The following is a 22,890-nucleotide window of genomic DNA, read 5'->3' as shown; positions in this document are numbered from 1 at the left end:
TATTTCATCTTCACTGAGATGCAGCGTGAGCCTCAGAGAGCTTGGTGTGAAAATTAGCGTGTTTTCTGGATTAGAAAAAGTGAAAATCTGCTAGGTGTACCTGTGAACATATATATTTTAAAAAGCCCATCACTTGCCGACACACCATCACCACAAACAAGGCAATCTGATACTCCAAGCACGGCACTGACAATGAGAAACCTGCACAGAAAGGTTTAATCAGCCTGAATGCTGTGGATCTTTATAAAAGACAATGCAGGTATTAGAGCTTTCTTCCACCCCAGCTAGGTTTTTTAAAAAGCACATGTGTGTGTACATAAACTCAGTCACATTGTCCTGTCAAAATTATGATGTAGCGGTGGAGCGGGATACTAAGAGAAGTGGTTTCCATAGCAACAGAAAACTGCCACCACACGGGAGATCTCTGGGTGATTCTGTCTCATCTCTCAGGTTCTTACCAGAATGGCTTGCTCAGGTTATCTTTCAGCCGTCCAGAGGAAAATCCTTTAGGCACAGGACTCCAATTGTTCTGAATCACCTGAGTGTGGCCATAAGTACAAGGTCTTTGGAAAGGAAATTTTACTGCATACCTGGCTCAAGATTACCAGCACTGCCCACGAGAATGTATGCTACCTGAGAGTAGGGTTTTTCCCCTGTTTTGTTCTTCGCTGAATCCCCATTACCTTGGATAATGCCTGGCACATACTAGGTGCTCAATAAATATCTGTTAAATGAATGATCACAATGAAAAACACAGCACAAATGAGAACCACAGCATAAAACTCCATACTTTGTTGTAAAATCACAAGGCCCAGGATTAGGGTCAAAAGAACTCAATTTTTCAATCTACTCAGAACTCCAAGTAAAATTCCTAAGTTTTATTCTTTATCCCTTCCATTTATCATGAAGTCATTCAACTGAGACAGGAGTACAATGGTGAAGTGGGTGGACTCCAATACCAAAATGCCTGGGTTTGAATCCTGACTCTATCACTACATGACCTTAAAGGGATCAGTTACCTATGTGTGCCCCAGTGTCTCCATCTGCGAAAGAGAGTGAGTTAATAGGACCTACCTCGCATGTCGGCTATTATCACTGAGCACGTGCTATTCATAAAAAGATGACTAAAACATCCCCAAGTTTCTACTACAGCACCACCACGTGATATTATATATCTTGTTACATGTCTAACTCTCCCCACCAGGAAGCAGAAATGACAGTCATCAGGTAGCCTTCCATTGTCTCAACTATGCAAAAGCTGGTGGACATTTTCCTACAATTGGGAAGTGGACTTAGAAACTCTGTACCAAATCTCTGAAGATCACACCACAATGAACAGATGTACATTCCATCAGCTGCTCAGAAACTAAGACTGGAAAGCAAACATGTGGGCTTTCTGATCCACAGCACAAAAAAGAAGGAATGCAAGGGACTTCAGTGAGACCAAGCCAAGGGTGCTGAAAGACAGGAATTGTGAATCTCCTCCGTCACTCTCCACCCAGACCTGAGAATGAGTGGCAACACATTTCATTCCAGCCAACTAAAAAAATAATGGAAGTAGCCAGCCTTAGCCGGTCACAGACAAAAAAAATCTGGAGGTTAGGATTTTAAGACGCTCCAAGCTGGATGCTCCAGTATTCGAAAAATCTGTGCGTGGAAACGAAATCTCTCAAAAAACTTGATTCCAGATCATTTAATTAGCAAAAAATAAATAAATAAATAAAGGAAAGAAAAAGGGGAAAGAAACTATTCTTTAAAGGGTTAATAGTCTAGTTACTTTCCAAATATTTTCTGAAGCCAGTTTAGCAGGGGAAGAGTGATTTATACAAACAAATTCTTGGCAGAGAAAGTAGAGAAATATAAAATTATGCAAAGACTGGTTCAGATTAAATGAATTACTGCTGCATATGAATCAGTCTTTTTTCAAGAAGCTATACAGTATAAAATAGACACGGTCTTGTAGTTGATTCGATTTACACTTCCATCTTATTTAAACTATGCCACCTAGAGAATAAAATAATTCAATGCTCTTTATATAAAACACCTTGGCTTAATATTTCACAAAGAGGAACCCTGCTTTTGAATTAAATTATGCCAAAATGGGAGTCTAGGAGAAAAGCAAATTCAGTGTGTGAGATGCTAGCCATTCAACCTGGTAAAAACACTGAGTCTCTGACATTGGATAAATGTTGCAATGTACATTTTCCTACAACTGGGAAGTGGATTTAGAAACTCTACCAAATCTTTGATAATCATACCACAAAGCAGGCGTCTACAGCCATGTTTTCTTGTCGGGGCACCACGTTTCTGCAGCATTTAGAAAGCCCAGAATCTTTGAATGATGCCACTGTTACTTCACAGATGATACCTAGGAAATAGCCAGAGAGGATGATGATCTCGCATACACACTGATTTGAAAGAAGGCCATACTCTACATTCTCTAGGCCACCATCCATAAATGTGCTAGAAACCACAGCTTCTCAACCAGGGTTCCAAGGAAGACTGATGCCCTCGGACCTGGAGGTCTGGGTGGGGATTTGCGCAGCTGAGAACCCCAGCGTGGTCTCACCCTATGTGCATTTTATTAGAGCTGCAAATTCCCTCTGAAATGTCATGCAAATATCACCATTGTCCATTTCAGCCATGATATGCCAAAAGTTGGAGGTGGAAGGACAGGATATATTATAGCTGCATACAATGTTAACAGGAGTTTGGAAGAAGACAAAATACAGGGGGATGAGGATTCTGTGACCAAATGAGAATAGTAAACGGTGAGACAAAGTAAGAAGAAGACAAAAGTCCTTCACTACAGGACCCTGAAAAATTCCTTAATATGCTAAAGGAATATGATACTTCTGTATCTCACCAACTTATTTGACAGTACTCGAATTTTAATGGTGTTTCATCAGGATTAAGAATGCATAGGACACAGTTTGAGAAATGCTGCTCTAAGTAGTTAACTTGTGACCTGATGAAGGGGCTTCAATAAGCATTTCAGTTACATCTGAATTATTTTTTAAAAAATAAAAAAGGGGGAATTATTCCAGAAGGAGTTCCCAGTGACGTGGACATTTTATGATACAAAGTACAGAATGGGATCTGGGAGAAGAGAGTAAGAATATATTTGGATGGCCTCAATTAATTCTGCCATTTTACTTCTAAAATATTACAGGTGTATTTGTTCATTGTTTGTCTGTTTCCTTTTGCTTCATTCAAGGAGTATTTGTGAGTGCCTACTATGTGCCCTAGGCACTGGGGAATCCCATCATCCTTAGAGATAAACAGAGTGGGCCACATGGAACTTCCACCCTCAGAAAGAGACAGACGACAGAAATGTTGATATATAAAACAAACTCAGATGTGAAATTATGTTATGATTTTAAGTGTTACCCATCAACCTGGGTGATGTGACATAGAAAGAAAGACTGGGGGTGACATAGGAGTGGAGTCTGTAACCATGAGACTAAGTCAGCCAAGCAAAGAGTTGGAAAAAGAGATTTCCCTTACCAGGCAAATGACATGTACAAATGCTTTGAGATAGAAATGAGTTTGTGGGGAAGAGTAACAGAAAAACCACAGTTGGAGCACCTCCTAAGAGGGAGAAAGTGGCAAAAGATGAGCCTGGAGACCCAGGGAGGGAATGGATCACGTGGGACCACAGTAAGGAATGTGGATGTTCATCTAAGGAAGAGGACTCAGCACTTTTTAGCAGGAAAAAGCACTGACATGATTTCTATTGTTAAAAACAGGTGCTGCTATGTGGGAAACAGCAGTAGGAAAAGCTAAAGAAATGCAGCCGTAATTCACACCTAAATATGGTAGGTTACCTCCTCAAACCTCAGGGCCTAGAAGTCCAAATCCTGGAGGGATGAGTCAAACCTGATATTCACCCAGCTAAGAACCAGATGTTCTGTCACACAGGGACACTGCACTATTGTCAGAGGAGATACAGTCATCCCAAAGAAGCGATGCAAAACAAAATAAAACACATTTGCTTTCATATTATTTTGTCTAGGGCATCATTTATTCTCAACAACCTTCTGTTGAATCTTAACTGAAAGGAAAAAAAAAAAGAACTTGAGGATAAAACTTTTTAAACTACATAAGCATTATTCCTCTAGTAGAACCCAACTGTGTATCGAAGACAATTATTTTTTAAAATAGTAAGGCTTTACCTTGATTCTTAATCAATACCCATATAAGATTGCCTCACAAAATGATAACTTACCATGTTTAATAACCCCTGAGATTTAAAAAAGAAAAACACAGCATACAGTAAAACCTGATTAATTCTGACCCTATTAAAAAAATGGGATTTTGTAAAAATTTGGACCTGGGTAATCTGCAACTGTATTCTGCTTTATCCAATTTTTTCAAATTCTGTTCGACAAACTAGTGATTAACAAAGAATGGCAGGGAGGACAGTATTCAATCTGAAGAGAACAAACTATACAAAAATATATTTATACAGAACCAACACACTCATTACAAACTGCTTATCTACTCATTCCTGCAGGCCACCTAAAGATTTCTATCACACTGTTGGCCTACTTTGAGGTTGCTTACATCTGTGTATCAGAAAACAAATGTATTCATTTAAAAATATTTCCTAGTTGAAATTTTCAGTAAGGCTAGCTAGCCTTTGAGGTTGGTTCAAATCACAGCACTCAGTGTGTTTTAACATTCCAACATTATGCACAATAGATAATAAAAACCCAGCATATTCTATTTGGTCACTTGCAGACCTCCAGCTATTCAGGTTTAGAAATGATGCTGAATCTAACTCAGAGGAGATTCCTTGAGCAGACCTGTGCCTGTCCTCTCTGGGAACCCATCTTTGAGGCTCCCATCACTAATAAAAGTAAACTCCACCTCCCGACCTTTTCAGCTGTTCCAGGAACGCAGCCGTAACCAGAGTCTCCTGAGACAACCTCTGAGTCAGTCTACTGTAAATACAATACTGCATTCTAAGCAGCAGACTGGACTAGATTTTAAAACAAGTGGTTCGCAATAAAAGACAGCAACACAAAAATCACCATATAATGCAATCCTGCTAGCGTTGATCTTCAGTTATACAGTAGTACAGGATGATTTAATTAAATAAGAAATGCTGGATTATTTTCTTTCTGTTGCCAAACACTTTGGGACCTCATGTTCATTAAAAATTAAAACTTGGCCACATATACCAAGAATCTAATTACATTTCTCAACATCTGTCTTTCATTCCAGGCCAAAAGAAAATAATATTTACAGAAGAGCAGATTGAGACAAAATACACTGCTGTCTTTTCATCTAGCTGAATGGCGAACATCTCCATTGCATAAGTTGCCTTTTAGGTGGTATATCAGTTAGGAATGCTTTTGGCTGCAAATAAGAGAATCCTTAAATAACAGTGGCTTCAATAATTAGTAGTTTATTTTTCGTCTAGAAATCTGGAGGGAGGTGGCCCCTGGGGGTGATTCAGCTATTCAACAATGCTGACAAGGACACAGCTCTCTCCTATTTTACCATCCTCAGCATGTGAATTTTCTTCTTCAAGCCTGTCACCTCACTGTTACAAGACGGCTGCTACATTTCCAAGCAACATATCCTCATTGAAAGCAGGAAACAAGAGAGACAGAGGCAAACGGATTTATCTTCATGGGTGTCTGTCATTTTTATTCAGGGAGGAAATCTCTCCCATTTCCCCTTAAGCCTTGTTGGCCAGAGTTAAGTCACATGCACAATTCTACACCAATCACTGCTGAAGCAGAATGGGATAACCAGACTGGCTTAGACCAATCATGATTCATCAAGGATGACTGGGTCACGCCTTCTTTGCCTGAGACCAAGTAATTGTGCTGACTAAACACAAAATTGGGGTTCTCTTAGCAGGAACAAGGGGGAGATTGGTGCTGGGTAGGCAATGAAAGCTGTTTATGCCACAAGTGTTTCATAGACTTGGAAGGATGTATGAAGAACCCCATAAAACATGGCCATTAAAGAAGAAAAACAATAGTATGTCTTCTGTTTCCTGTAAAACATGAATACTGTAGGAAGCTGAAATGGGTCAGAGCTGTAAAAGAGGATGGGTTATTGTCTAACTCTCCTCCCTGGATTTTCTGGGGTTTGTTCTTAATAAGAGAGATGGTCATCTCCATACCAAGTTTTACCATATCCTCTGCAAAGAAGCAGGAAGAAAGCAAATCACCTCTGGAAATAACTTCCCGCCCCCAAACGCAGTGATTGGATACTCAAAGGGTAACCAAAGTACAACAGGTATTTCATCCACTTTCCCTGGAAGGTGACTTAAATGTCCATTTTAAATGCACAACACATACCCCAGTGATATAACAAGTAGTATACAAAGAAAAGGTGAAACTTCTAAATACGCTTGGAGGAAATCTGTCCTCAGAATGTTAGAGCTCCAAAGGAAATATAAGGATGTTTGTTTGCCAAGTCAGACACACATACAAGTAATTTCCATGTTATAGCTAAAACCACCATCACACAGCCAATCTTAAAATTTGGCTGCAGTCTGGCTAAAACTGAATTCTAGCAGCATATAAAGAAATTTACATTATCATGCATAAATTAGCAATTTTTAGTGCTTTAAATAGTAAATGGTACTTCTTAAAACTCAGCCAATAAGCAAACTGTGCATATTTATCCCCAGGAATCAAGGACTAAGATGAACACTGAATGTTGATAGTCGCCAAAATTGGAACGTAAGGTGTAATCTCTATTCTTGCTAAGTTTTATAAGCACAGGGCAGAATGAGTCTTCAAATTTTAGAACCGGCCAAATACAATAGTGTTATCAGTGATTATCTGGGGTTCAGATATCATATTCAGATGATAATAAAATGTCACAATTAAACAATTCTATTATACGTTGTGGAAATTTTTCCCATTTAAATTACTTTGCTTCCTAGTAGAAAATAACCATGTAAATCAATTAAGCAAAATATCTCTTGCCAACCTGTTCAGGAGTGAAAGGAATTCAGTCTTGGTGTAAAGATAAAGCCCAGAAATCTGAGACAACAGAATATAGAGAAGAAAAGCTCCTGCCTTTCTTTTCATTGTCTGTATGGTAGAATTACAGTCCAGTTCTCTGGCACTTAGCAGTCAAACAAAACACACACGCAGGCGGTATCCGGCCACTCCGATTTAAGAGACACAAAAACTTGCAAATACTTTGTACATACGCACTTCTTACTTGATTGATTCCTAGGGAGGCTACTAAACAACACCTAGAGGAGAATCTAATTTTCATCCCAATTCTCACATCTCCAAGAACTCTCTGCATCCCCAGACTTTGCCATGCAAGAAAGACAGAGAGAAGAAAAGGTTTCTGAATTATTCCAAACCAGTATCCCTGCCCCAGACTCTAACATTAAGTTGCTCTCTACTGCCTTCTAAAGGAGCTCAATATTACAGCAGGAAAAGAGCAGACTGCTAAAGCTTTCACATCATCCATCACACACCTATTATTCACTTTATTTCTGATGACTTAAAAACAAGAATGTGAAATTGATTTAAAATGAGGATTTCTTCAGTATAACACTCAAAACTCTTCTGAGACTTAGGTTTTTCCATTTTGACTACCATGAGGAAATCATGCAAAAATCTTGCCACAGACTGTATATCACATTTAAGCATAAGTAATCCATTACCCAATCCCCCCAGGTCTGATCCACTTCCTGGAGTTTACACATCCACTAAATGAAGGTGCTAGACTGTACATGCTCTATAAGAAGTGTCTCTAAGTTCTAAAAAACTATGACTCAGTGATTCTTTTTTTAAATTTAATTGCATTTTATTGAAGTACAGTTGATTTACAGTATCATGTTAGTTTCAGGTATACAGCACAGTGATTCAGTTATACATATATATACATACGTGTGTGTGTGTGTGTGTGTGTGTGTGTGTGTGTGTGTGTGTGTGTGTTTATATATTTTCTTTTTCAGATTCTTTTCCCTTTAGGTTAGTATAAAGTATTGAGTATAGTCCCCTGTGCTATACAGTAAGTCCTTGTTGGTTATCTATTTTATATACAGTAGTTCGTATGTATTAATCCCCACCTCCTAATTTATCCTCCCCCCTTTTTCCCCTCTGGTAACCATAAGTTTGTTTTCTACATCTGCGGGTCTATTTCTTTTTTGTAAATAAGTTCATTTTTATCATTTTTTTAGATTCTACATATAAGCGATATCATATGATATGTCATTCTCTGTCTGGCTTCCTTAGTATGATGATCTCTAGGTCCATCCATGCTGCTGCAAATGGCATTATTTCATTCTTTTTTATGGTGACTCAGTGATTCTTGAATGCACTGATGAGAAACTCAAATGAGAGAAATAAGCTGAATATAAAACATGAGGGAATTGGTGAGGGCTGTGACAAACTGGAGCACTCGTGCCCCTTAAAGGGGTAACGATCTACTCAGATCTTGCTGATTATGTGGGCTCAGGGTTGCAAAAGCACCTAATTTTTTTTTAAAGAAAAGCCCCCCAAAATGTATATAAAATCTCCATAATTTTGACGTTTAAATTACCACAAAACACTATGCTGAGGGAAGGAAATCACAACAGATTGGATTTCGCCCACCAGAGCAGGCATCTCTGCTGTAAGATCATCTGTCGATGGCAACTGCACGCCAAGAGACAAACCAGACAAGGAAAACTCATCCATCTCTCCTACAATGAGATTCATTCTATCAAAAAACCATCTGGTTAATAGAGACAGATGTAGCAGATGTGGTAACTTGAAGACTGCTTAAATCTTCCTTGGGTGTTTCATGTTAATTTTGAAACAAAGTAGCTTTATATGGCAAATTAAAAGCATAAATAAATCACTCCCATAGTCTGGACTATTTCTTCCCCTGCTGGCTCAGTCCAAAAGCTCAGAGGACAGAGAGTCAGATGGATACACCCAAGAAGGAAGTGGAAGAACAGCCTTAACATTTGCAGGAGGCCATGTCACCACTGCTGTTAGGAATCCTCTCCCAGGGAAGGGCAATGCAGGTCTGCTAAAACATAAAAGTTCCAGTCTTAACCCCTACTGTTAACTTTTCCACATCTTGGGTCTGATTTAAACTTCAGTCTACTCTACCTTTCGGCATAATGGCCCTTCCTCACTTCCATTTATCCTTTTCAAAAATGAGTGCAGACTCCCAGTCCATTTTTTCCAGAGCTGACAGATCAAGGCATGGAGAAGAGATTTAGCAAATGAGGATGAGTTGGCGAGATGCCAACTCGTTTTCATTTGCAGGTTAAATACACTGTCTTATCTATATAACTTTTACTATCGTTAGTCAAATCTCTATTTCAGCAAGCAGCGCTGAAGTCTCCTTGGTGACTGTTCCCAACTCAAATATATGACCTTTGAAGATTCCTGAAGGAAGCAGAGTCGCTAAAATTTAATAAAAAGACCCAATGTCTCCAAATATATTTATGCATTTACCAGAAATTCCCAGGGGGCCTAAATCCAGTATCATATCTGGATTAACAGCTCTGGAAAAAAGAGACAGACTAAGCAAGTGAAAAAGAGACAGAGAGTGAGCGAGAGAACAAACCCTAAAATTATCCTACTAACTACTGTATAATAATTCACATGAGAGTTTCTCTCTATATATTAAAGAATGTGTGATTCTGTACATACGGTTAAGTTACTTATTTTTATCAATCATTTAAAAATAAATTATTCCTGAAGGAGATACAAAGTTAAATTTAAAGAAATGGATGGATGACATCCATTTAAAGAAAATGGATGTCATTTAATCTCCAAAGATTTCTTCAGATCCCTATTAGAATTGTGCTCCATTCCTAGCATTTAATTTTTCCCTTGAAAATGAATGTATGAGAGCCATGCAGACGGCTTCGTTTACAATTTCACTGTATTGATTGCTGTCTGCAAGTGTTCTAATAGGCAAATGAAAGCAGTATTTACGTATTGTTTCGGTCTCTCGTTTTAAAAGTAGGTAAGGCCCATTTTTTTAAGTATATATTTTTAAAGACAGGAGGTCAATAGAAAATACAAATGTTGCAAGTGACACCTAAGGTTATGTAAGACAGGAACCCAGGGGCCACTAAGTGGAATCGGTGGGATTCCGTAGACTTGCTGCATCATGGGGAGATTATAAATCAGAATAATCAGTCACGTTGTCAACCTGAAGACGCTACTCGTGCTCAGACAGCACTGAATTCATTATCAATAGCCCTTGCTGTGGATCGTTCCGAATCAGCGGCAACTCTCTAAGCTGCTGTAGAAATACAACTCCCAGGCCCCAGAGCAGCAAATCAATAGTGATTATTATCAACACCCTACTAAAGAGCAAAATAAAGGCAACATGTAGTGACCAAGGAGCCCTACAATTAAAGATCTCTCCTCCGCTAATTCTCATTTAAAACTAAAGAAATTAGACATTTCAATACAAACAGTTTAAGAAGAACTGCCACCATCCATTAAACTTATACAGACCATGCCAGGCACCATGCCAATCACGTTACAGGCACCGCGTCAGTAAATCCTGAGGAAGTCTTTGTGAGGCTGCCGTTTTTATCCCCATAGTCAGAGCTCATGGACACCCATGGAGATAGACAGCCTGGTCAGGTTCACCCCACCAGTGAGTCAACCTGAGCTGTAGCCCAAACCCAAGACTCTACCTCCAAAGCCACATATCTTACCTAAGATGCTCCAACAACTAAAACTCCTAGACACAGACTTTTCAGGAATAACACAGATATTTGTTAAAGTGAATTCAGAGAGGAAATGGTTGGTTATCCACCCCTCATTCTCTGTTCCCATCACTCGATTCTCCTGTGGTTTTCTATGGGTCTCGCTACAAAAGGACTCTCACTCTGTCACTGGATCTCAAACCCATAAGAAAAGTTTCAAGAAACAGCAGCAGACACAGCTATTTGGGATTTGCCAGTGGTTATTTCTAGATGAATAAAGCTCCAGGGGCCAAGAATAGAGCCCCCATTTAACGGAATACTATTAATTTCAAAGACAACATCATTCACCAAATATTACAAATACCTATGTTCTTACCTGCCAGAACTGATTGTTAATATTGTCTACTTCAAGCCTTTTAAAATGGACGGATGGGTGGATGAGTGGATGGCTGGCTGGCTGCCTGGGCAAAGAGCTAGACAGAAAGACAGGTCGGCTTCAAAATTAATGATAAAAGCAACTTCTTCAGGTAAGGGACAAGTCAATCTTTGGAACTAATTTATTTATTGCAATATGCCTTGAATTAGAACTCAACAATATGGTAGTCACTAAGAATCCTATGGGGCACAAGACAATGGTATAACATTGCTCCAAGTGTTCCAACAGAGATAAGCAGAGAGTATTATGGGGACCTAGCAAGAGGGAGCTAAATCCCTGTCCTACAGACACCAGGGGTGCCTTCCTTCAGAGGTAGCAAATGTCTACAGCACCAGGTAAGTGACATCAATGAGCAGTGGGGCCTGAAAGCCTGGTATTAAGGGATTCGGCCACTCCTCACTCACAACCAACTGCCCCCACCTACTGCCAGCCCTTCCAACCCTGCTGAAAGCAGGAAATAAAGGCTTTCAGGGAGTACGTAGCCAGGGCCAGGTCACAAAGGCCCAGGTAAGTCATGTCAAATTAGAACCAATGGACAGGTTTCAAACAAGGAAGTGAGATCATCAGATTGCACTTCATCAGCATCACTCCAGCTACCTGTGGTAAGGAGGTCAGAGGGGGTGATGATAGGGAAGGTCTAAAGTTTTACTTCAGGGATTACTGAAAACACATACCCACCCACACATACCATTAGCCTATGAAACCAGCCTCCTTAGGCCTCCTAAAATTAGATTCTGTATTCCTTTACAATTTTCTAACTTAAAAAGAAAGACTCAGGGTAAACAAGAGTGCTTTCAAAAGTTCTCCAGTTTTCTTTTCCGCTTTGTGCCAATGGTTTCAGGCCACATCTTCTCACTACGGTCCCAAAGTGTTTAAATTGCGGGTTTACAATGAAACGAGCAATGATCAATGATCCTCTCCACGGCCTCCAAGAAGACTTATAACGGTTTTCTTGTGCTAGTTTAACCAAAGCCTCTGATAGGAAAGTATACTCAGTACACACACGTACCTCTGTGTATACACACACACACCAAACCGGCAACCCACATTCACATTTCTGCCAGGAAACACCATGGATCACCTTCCACTGAGTGTGCCTTTTAGGTTTTTATGATCACGCACTGACAACGACACTCATGACTGATAATAACACTAATAATATTTTCTGAGGGCCAGACATTGCACAAGATACATTTCGTACATGACCCTAATATGTAATCCTCACCTGAATCCTAGGAGGTTAGTGCAATTACCATCCCCACTGTACAGGGACAGAGAGCAATGCTTAGACAGGTTAATGACCTGGCCGACAGGTTACCCACCCAGTAAATTAAGATGCTGAGATCTGAACCTGAAGAGCCTGACTCCAACCCGTGTATTTCTCAAAGCCACACCCACCGTATGAAGTACAAGAACAACAGAGACTGATCTACAAAGGCTTCTGTTGTTATGTGTCAATAACAAAAACAACAGCAACAACAGGCATGACTTATGGGGCACCAGGGACCATGTCAAACATTTTACATAATCTCATTTAATTTTAAGAGATGATTCTCAGAATCCCTACGCTCATGTTTTGAGACAATGCATGCGTTTTTCTTTCTCCTTTTACAAAAATCCAACACCCCCCAGAACATGTTTCTCTTTCAATAATTCCTTTTCTACAGAGAGCAAATAAGGGCTTTCAACCCTGACGCATCAGAATGTGATGTGGGGCTGCACGAGGAATTTGTCCAAACTTTGGTAAATTCTATGGTTTCTGAGCCACTCTGTCCTCATCCATGAAATGAAGGTTCCAGGCTTTTTTCTAGAACTCTTCAGAGGATGACATAAAATACCACGTATGAGTGAATGTGTGTGTACAATGCCTGGGACCTGGCAGGATAAGTGCCCAGCAGGGGGCCATGTTCTTATTCAAGCGAAGACCTGCAACCAAACTGCCTCCTGTGTTCTCACCCTTTTAATGAATTCCATTCTGTACAAATTGTCCTTAGATTCATTATCAGACCTCCCCTGGATTCTACTGAGTCGGTAAACTTCTCTGTCCCTGCATCTACAAAACCCTATAGCATTTGTCATACAATCAATACATAAAACAGACTTAAGAAGCTGCTGTTAATTGAGGAAACCTGCTGATCGACAGTATGTCTTGGAAATGTTTGTAAACAAACTCTGAAACATCTGCCCACAAACAAGCCTGAAAACAAACACAAAATTTAGCTTTTGAAGGGGGTCAATAGAAGGTAGGGTAAAATAAGCCCTATCTTGTCAATCTATGGAAAGAAGAATCCTATCTGCTTTCTATCTACAAAATTATCTGCACAGAGTCCGAATGCTAGATACTCATAAGAACACAAACAGGAGTCATGATCACCGCTCTAATTTTCCTGAGATCACGTGTTAAAATAAATATCTTTGTTCCCATGGTGATAATATTCATAGCCTAGTGTAAAAAAGTTCCACCCTCTCAAAATCCGTTCATTCATTCAACTGTATATGAAGTTCCTACTGTGTGCCTGGTACCATTATACACAATGAGGAGACAGTCAAGAAGATCCCGAAGAGTTTGCCCATCCAGTTATTCATACTCCACCATCCCACTTCTAAGTCAACCAAGAAAAATGTTTCTGAAGTAAACCTAGTTTCTGCCAGTATTTTAAAATGCTAAAAAACATTTCCACTACTTTCATTAAGGCTTTTGTGAAAAATGAGTAGTTTTCCCCTGTCCCTAGGGGAAGAAAACTTTCATTTTCTTCTGTTGGTTCTCTAATCTTGAGTGGGATACATTTTAGTAGAAGAAAAGAAACTCTGGGGAGAATTTATTTACACACAGGAAAGATACATATTCACCAAGACTCCATTATTGTGCGCAAGCTTTATCCTTCTACTTCTTTTTTTTTATTAATTTATTTATTTTTGGCTCTGTTGGGTTTTCGTTGCTGCGCGTGGGCTTTCTCTAGTTGCAGTGAGTGGGGGCTACTCTTCCTTGCAGTGCGCAGGCTTCTCATTGCAGTGGCTTCTCTTGTTGTGGAGCATGGGCTCTAGGCATGCAGGCTTCAGTAGTTGTGGCACGCAGGTTCAGTAGTTGTGGCTCACAAGGTCTAGAGCACAGGCTCAGTAGTTGTGGCACAGGGGCTTAGCTGCTCCGTGGCATGTGGGATCTTCCCGGACCAGGACTCAAACCCATGTCCCCTGCATTGGCAGGCGGATTCTTAATCACTGCGCCACCAGGGCGTCCCTTCTACTTCTTAAAAAATGAGACTTCACCCTCCTTCATTAGAATTCTAGTAAGGGGATGCACTTGAGTTTTGTGGGTTTTTTTTTTTTTAACAACTCTTTGAAATTGTTCATTATATTACAAATCAGTTTTGAGGAGAGGCCAAAAGCATCCTGAGTATCCAGTGACAGAGAAAAGAAGGAGAGCGAACTTTGTCTGTCTGTTTGTTGGCTACAACGCGCAGCTTGTGAGATTTTAGTTCCCTGACCAGGGATTGAACCCTAGCCCTTGGCAGAGAGACCTCAGAGTCCTAACCATGGGACAGCCAGGGAAGTCCCAGGAGAGCTAACTTTGGAAAACACTTACAATAGTTTGTTCATAGGCAGGTTACCCGCACTTAGTTTTCAAGTGTCTGAATTAAACAACCTGCATCAGAGAATTTCAGACCAGAGGAAGGCGATAGAATCATAGACCGTCCAGCCCACTGTCTCCCAAAATACACCCCACAGAACTAGTTTGCATGGGTCAGATGATGGGACTCTGCTGGTCAAACTTGACTGGTCAAACCCTCTGGGCTCAGAGGGCCCAGAAGAATGACTGGCATACAGTGAGTGCTCAAGAACTACATGCTGAATGAATGAAATGGACGAGTCAGTGTAACCAGGAATGGGATGAATGGCACTTGGTCTTGAATGCATGTGACTGATTAGGACAAAATCTTACGTAGTTGATAGTATGGATGCAAAGGCTCCAAAGATACGGAAAAAAGCTTATAAAAGAACATTAAATCAAAGAAAGTAGATGTAGAATTTACTGTACTACAGGAGTTTAACTTCAGTAATAAGAAAGACTATCAGGAAACATGTTAACAATATAAAAAGCAAGAAAAATGTGCCCAGGTATTAACAGTGAAATCTCTGAGGGGTAGGACGATGGCTGATTTATTTTTTAACGTCTTAAAAATTGTGATAAAAATGTGTGTCTTTGTGTGTGTGTCTTTGTGTGTGTGTAAAAAACCATTAAATTCGCCATTTTTAAGTATATAATTGAGTGGCATTAACTATACTCAAAATGTTGTGCAACCATCACTACTAACTATTTCCAAAACTTTTTCAATCATATCTCAGTAAGACTGGAGGGAAAAAACTTAGTCACCACCTCAAACAAAAATTCTGTAATTATTAAGCAATAATTCGAATTCCCTCCTCCCACCCCTGGTACTGTCTAGTCCACTTTCTGTCTCTATGAATTCTAAAGAATTCATTTAAGTGGATCATCTAATACTGGTCCCTTTGTGTCTGGCTTATTTCAATTAGCATAATGTTTTCAAGCTTCCTCTTCAACTGATATTTTTTAAAAATTTATATTTGAATTTTTTTTTAGAGTGGAAATGTTATATACAGGAAATCATCAGGCTTTGTGGCTTAATAATGAGTAATAAACAGGGAAGCAGAAGAGAAAAGGGAAGTCACCCCAAGCAGGAAGAATATAGCAGGCACGGGGCAGACGATAGACAGTCTCCACAACGATGTGGGGACTGGTGCTCCTGGAGCGGTGGTCAGTAATCAGCCTAACAGAGAGCAGATGCAAGCCAGAGTGCCCTACAGAGCCCTTACCTCCAGATCCACTCCACTGACAAAAGCATAGAGCATATTACTTACAGCTGAAGCCCTAATTTTGTAGGCGAGTGTATTTCGCATGATTTGGCAGGTTACAAATGAACACAAGAAGACAGCATCTGTCAGGTTCCTTAGGAAACCAGGCAGAACGAAATATAATTCCTTACCTGAAAAACATAAACACATAACACATATTAAAATTCAATTGGTATAACTGTATGTCTTTCTTAGTCGTTTAAGCCACATGTTTAATCAATTATTTTTCTTCTCATGGAAGGCTGGCAATGACAAGGGGATACTGAAATCTTAATTCAAAGCACATTGTTCCCACAAATTCAAGATTGTTTTGATGGAAACATTCCCATCTACGAGGTATATTTGATAAGTGTTCCTAACACAAATATATGAAACCACTGCATCAAACATAACTCAGAGCTGGCAGCAAGTATTAACAGGGCAATTAGTCATTTCCGGGACACGATAATCACATCATCAAATGAACCCTCCATTCGCACTCGAAATCCCATCTAACCCCTGAATTCACCCATTCACTAGTTGAATATCCATCCATTCACTCAGCACAACATTTATTGAACACAAACTATGTCCACTGATGATCCACAGAGAAAAAGCAGGATACCAGCCATCAAGGACTTTAGATGCTAATCGAGAAATAAATGATGTTCAAGCCTCTTCCCTCTTTCCTAGTAAATTCCTAAAAAATAACTGTATTCGTTCTTACTTCTTCTGCCTAGTCAATCATTGGTGCAGTAAATATAATCAGAACATGTGTGCTAGGAATACACAACAGTGAACAAAAGCCCCAGTCCCTGCCCTCAGGGACCTTATAGTCTAGTAGCAAATACAGATGTTCTAATATAAGTGTGTGTGATGGAATGGTAGAACATGGAGATGTAGTATGAGGTGAGAGAAGACCTCTTTGATGACACACATCTAAACTGAGACCTAAAGAATTAACAGGACTTAAAAGAAGCATCATTTAGGTGGATAGAAGTGGTTCTCAAAGTGTGATCAGGGGACCCATGAGAATTCCTAAGATCCCTTCAGAGGATCTATAAGCTCAAACCCATTTCCTAATAATACTAACACGTTTATGCCCTTTACACTTTCAATTTTTTCAGAAGTATACAGCGGTGTTTTCCAGAGGCTATGTGACTAGTGGCATCACAACAGAATGAAGGCAGAAGCAATTATGAGACACCGTCTTCTATTAAATCAGACCAGAAAGAGATTTGCAAAAAATAAAGGAATGTTATATTTTTTTTAATTTCTCAGTTTCAACTTCTATAAAGGTGACTACATAAGAAACAAGGCCTTTCTGAATTCGCAAATATATTTATGAGTTGAAAGGAGTAAACTATGGACTTCAATTAAATAATATATTGATATTGGTTCATCAATGGTAACAAAAATATACAACACATGAGGTTATTAATAAGAGAAACTATGGGTGAAGGGGAAAAGGATACTGGGAACTCTATATATTTTCTGTACAATTTTTCTGTAAACCCAAAGCTGCTCTTAAAAACTAAAGCATACTGAAAAGAGAGAGATTTACACCATATACAAAAATAAACTAAAAATGAATAAAAGACCTAAATGTAATACTGGAAGTCATAAAACTCCTAGAAGAGAAACATAGGCAGAACAAACACTCTTTGACATAAATTGTAGCAATTTTTTTAAATCTGTCTCCTAAGGCAAAGGAAAGAAAAACAAAAATAAACAAATGGGACCTAATTAAACTTAAAAGCTTTGGCACAGCAAAGGATGTCACAGGCAAAACAAAAAGACAACCTACGGAATGGGAGAAAACATTTGCAAATGATATGACCGATAAGTAGTTAATATTCAAAATATATAAACAGCTCATACAACTCAATATCAAAAAGACAAACAACCTGATTAAAAAGTGGACAGAAGACCTAAATAGATATTTTTCCAAAGAAGACATACAGATGGCCAACAGGCATATGAAAAGATGCTCAACACCATTAATCATCAGAGAAATGCAAATCAAAACTACAATGAGATGTCAGCTCACACCTGTCAGAATGACTATCATCAAAAGACCACAAATAACAAATGCTGGAGAGGGTGTGGAGAAAAGGGAACCCCTGTGCACTGTTGGTGGGAATGTAAATTGGTGCGGCCACTATGGAGAACAGTATGGAGGTTCTTCAGAAAACTAAAAATAGAATTACCATATGATCCAGTAATTCCACTGCTGGGTATATATCTAAAGAAAACAAAAACACTAATTTGGAAATATACGTGAACCCTAATGTTCACAGCAGCATTATTTACAATAGCCAAGATACGGAAACAACATAAGTTTTCATCAACAGATGAACAGATAAAGAAGATGTTACACACACACATATACACACATGTATACACATTCTATAGAATATTACTCATCCATTAAAAAAATGAAATTTCACCATTTGCAACAACGTGGATGGACCTAGAGGATATTATGCTCAGTGAAGTAAGTCAGAGAAAGACAATTACTGTATGTTATCAAAATAAAACAAACTAGTGAATATAACAAAAAAGAAACAGACTCAGAGATACAGAAAACAAACTAGAGGTTACCAGCGGGGAGAGGAAAGGGGGAAGGGGAAAGACAGGGGTAGAGGACTTATTGGTAGAAACTATTATGCATAAAATAGATAAGCAACAAGGACTGGGACTTCCCTGGTGGTGCAATGGTTAAGAATCCGCCTGCCAATGCAGGGGACACGGGTTCCCTCCCTGGTGCGGGAAGATCCCACATGCCACAGAGCAACTACTGAGCTTACTAAGCCCGAGTGCCAAAACTACTGAGCCTGCACTCTCGAGCCCGCGAGCCACAACTACTGAGCCCTCATGCCACAACTACTGAAGCCCACGCACCTAGAGCCTGTGCTCCGCAAAGAGAAGCCACCGCAATGAGAAGGCCAAGCACCGCAACGAAGAGTAGCCCCCGCTCGCCGCAACTAGAGAAAAGCCCGCGCACAGCAATGAAGACCCAACGCAGCACAAAAAAAAAAAAAGATAAACAACAAGGACATATTGTACAGTACAGGGAATGGAGTCAGTATTTTATCATAACAATAAATGGAGTATAATCTATAAACATTTGAATCACTATGTTGTACCCCTGAAACTAATATTGTAAATCAATTATACTTTAAACAAGAAAGCTGTGGGGCAGATAAAGCGTGCTGAGATCAACAGGTGTGAGAACCACTGACCTATAAAAAAGCAGAATTGAAGCTACTGAAGGAGATGGACAGAGAAACCTATGAGCAGAGTGTTAGGCAACCAGGATGAGAGAAGATGGTAACTAGAACTAAGGTGTGGCTCTAAAGAAAGCTGTCAGACAAGATAAATGCTTCCTGGAGGAGATGTTGTCAAAAATGATGCCTGGTTGACAAGTAGTATTTGGCCATGCTAGGAATAAGGGATGAAAGGCACAACAGTGTTGACACTGTGGAGACCACATGTGCAAAAAGGCAGAAGCAACTCAGGATCTCAAAGCAGCCCTGGGAAAGGGGGCTAAACCAGAGGCTGGAGAAGACAGAGGAGTGATGACGGTGTTCATGATGGCAGCCTCAACTAGGCCAGGCAGCAGCTGCTTGAGAGAAGAAGACCACTTCAGAGATATTTTGGAATAGCATTGATGGGACTCTGGGAGTGACAAGATGCACAGAATTAAACAGAGGAACACAGCACAAATAGCCAATTCTCTATAGTGGAAGAGCTAATGGGTGTCTAAGACTTGGTCACACAACAGTGGAAGGCAGTCAGTGGCAGCCAGCAAACCCTAGCAAAGGTAGTGATGAAGATGAAAGAAAACCCAATGCCTGGAAGTGCCTGATAAATGCGATTAGTAATAGCAGTTGTTACAACTATTATTGGAGCTCTCCTTATAACTGAACATCAGGACAAATAAAGATGAATTTGATTCTGTTCTATGTAAAACGTGATCAAAATCAGCAGTTAAACTGTGCTGTGGGCTAATCATCTATTATGTGAGTAAGGTTGAAAGTTATATTCAGGTAGAGCTGATATTACAGAATCAAATGTGGGCCAAACAAAGGGGAGGCTTCCAGCTATTTTCTGGAACCTTTAGTTTAAAATACATGTATTGTTTGGGCCTCCTCAGGCAAGGTCCAGGTGATGCAGACAGAGCATCCTCTTTCCACCTGCTTAATAAACCTGGGGGGAGGATTTAAAGTCAAAATAATGATGCAATGGAAAAAGGGTCAGGAAGCCTGCACCACAAATGAGGAAAATCCAGCCTCCTGGAGGGCAAGGCTCTGGTGAAGGGCAGGCAGAGCAGGATGGGGTCCAGTCATTGCTGAAGCTTAGATACACGCCACAAATTAAAATCAGAAGGCTAAAGCCCGCAGGCAAACACGAGAACAAGATGAGTGGGTAATCAGTAAAATGATGGCTGGGGACCATAAAGCAAGAAACTGTAATTCTGCAAAGCATGCTGATGGAGACGGGGACAGAAATCTGGAGAGCCTATTGATAAAATGAGTTCATCAGGGAGTATCCATGTCACAGAGGGGTTGGGATAATAGGATTTTATAAAAGTGATGAGAAACTGGGATTTATAACCAGAAAGGTAAGAAAGGGATCTTTAATATTGCTTCTCATGTAGAGATGCGTCTCCCTCTAAGACAAAATCTGGCATTAACAATCAAATTAACAAATGGGCCTTCCCTGGTGGCGCAGTGGTTGAGAGTCCGCCTGCCGATGCAGGGGAGACGGGTTCGTGCCCCGGTCTGGGAAGATCCCACATGCCGCGGAGCGGCTGGGCCCGTGAGCCATGGCCGCTGAGCCTGAGCGTCCGGAGCCTGTGCTCCGCAACGGGAGAGGCCACAACAGTGAGAGGCCTGCGTACCACAAAAAAAAAAAAAAAAAATTAACGAAATGAATGAAGAGAATGAACTCATAAATTTCATAAAAGACTCACAACACAGGTCCTCTAAATTGTGACTTATTTAACAAATGCTGGTTTATACACAGTTGGGAAACCTATTCAATGTCATTAGCAACTCTGAGAATCAGACTTAAGTTCAAAATTTACTATGTAGACTAGACTTTCCCCAAATGTGGCAAATGGACAGCCTAGCTGTCTCTCACATGAGATATTTCTGGAAAATGCACACTTCAGGGCCCCAATTCAGATCCATTTCACTGGAATCCTTGGGTCACAGGAATGTGAAATTTCCACAAGCTCCCCTAAGGACTTTTACAAACACTGAAATTTGAAAGCCACCAGGGGAAAGCAAGTACATCTCCAAGGAAGGGCTTTTACATACTCAACTGTTCTCAATCAACACAAGAAATAAAGTAATACTTGGAATTTTTGGAGCTGAAGAAAGAATTTTGCAACAGGAGGTGTCTTTGGATATTGAAATGAGTTACCAAAGAAGACGCAGCTTGTAAAAATCTCTGAACCTTCCTTTATATTGTTAGACCTGCGCGGTCTCCTAGGAGTTTCGACTCGCCCAGGAAACAACAAGAGTCGGAAGTCGATGCAAAACGCAAGAGGTTTATTGAAGGCCGGTGCACCGGGGTTCCTTGGTCCTCACGCAGGAGGTCGAAGAAGGAATCCTTTTGGGCGCGAATATGTCAGTTTTATAGGTTCCCACTTCCCCGTATGTAAATTATAGATTTGGTTGTGTTCTCCTGCTGATTGGTCCCGGCTTAGGCTCGGACCAGAGAGGGAACTTGTCCCCAGCTGCCTGATTGGTCTTTGACAGACACCTTTTTTACATTTTGTTATCTCCCTCCTTCTCGGAAGGGGGCCGGACATCCTGGAAATTCACCCATTGTCTAAGAAGCCCCTATTGTCTGGAGAGTTCTTAATCATTAGCTGGAACAATGTCCCTCGAGTCCCACAATATAAGATGCAGTCAGAACGAAATAGTGAATATAACAAAAAAGAAAAAGAGTCACAGATACAGATAACAAACTAGTGGTTGCCAGTGGGGAGAGGAAGCAGGGAGGGACAAGATAGGGGTAGAGGATTAAGAGATAGAAACTACTATGTATAAAATAAATAAATAAGCTACCAGGGTATATTGTACAGCAGAGGGAATATAGCCAATGTTTTATAATAAGTACAAATGGAGTATAACTTTTAAAAATTGTGAATCACTATATTGTACATCTGAAACATGTAATACTGTAGATCAACTATACCTCCCCCCAAAATGACTCAATGCTAGTTAAAAAAAAAAAAAAAAAAGATGCAGTGGGCAAGTTATTTAACCTCTCAGAGCCTCACTTTCTTCATCTTTAAAATGGGGATAAAAAATAATGTAAATCTGTTAAGAAGACTGACCCAGCTAATACATTTACTATGTGCACATTTACATTTACTATACCTGGCACAGAGCAAATGCCTGATGGGTATAAGCTATAATTGTTTGGATGAAATATCTGATTAAAATGATATAACTAGTTTCTCATTCAGAAGAGAAGAGTATCAATTACATTTCTACCCTTAGCGCTGAAAGTCTCTGAAGTACAAGTAAGGATCCTTCAGCTGGCAGCTTCTCACAATGAAAGAAACAAACTGTCCTGCCCCCTGCTGGGCAACAGGGTATTAACAGAGAGAAAAAGAGAAACGAGAGACGTTTGCAGGATCAGCATCAGGCCAGAGAGGTTTCACTGTGTGGAGGGCCAGCTTCAAAGAACAAACAGTGTCTCTCTTTGTCTACTTTCATGTCTCTTTTCAATCTCAGATTATGACGTCACGCTGACCTTTGGAGAAAAGAGCACTGTTCTACACCGTTCTGATAAGCTGCTTCCTAAAAAACACTTCCTAGACACTAGCAGTACTTCTTACCAAGAGGACAAGATGACAATTGTGTCATTTAATAGTGGCCTTAGGAAAGAGACACTGATGACAAAGACAATTTCCAAATATCAC

General features: G+C 40.0%; 1 protein-coding gene across 10 annotated transcripts in view; it reads right to left on the bottom strand.

Annotated features, from left to right (window-relative positions):
- The window catches only part of MAGI1 (membrane associated guanylate kinase, WW and PDZ domain containing 1), a 618,198-nt gene that overhangs the window by 346,255 nt on the left and 249,053 nt on the right, over positions 1-22,890 (bottom strand). The gene's annotated exons all lie outside the window — the stretch shown is intronic.

This window comes from Leucopleurus acutus (assembly GCF_964270905.1).
Source record: "Leucopleurus acutus genome assembly, chromosome: 10".
In the NCBI taxonomy this organism is placed as follows: domain Eukaryota; kingdom Metazoa; phylum Chordata; class Mammalia; order Artiodactyla; family Delphinidae; genus Leucopleurus; species Leucopleurus acutus.
This window is presented reverse-complemented; position numbering and strand designations above follow the sequence as displayed.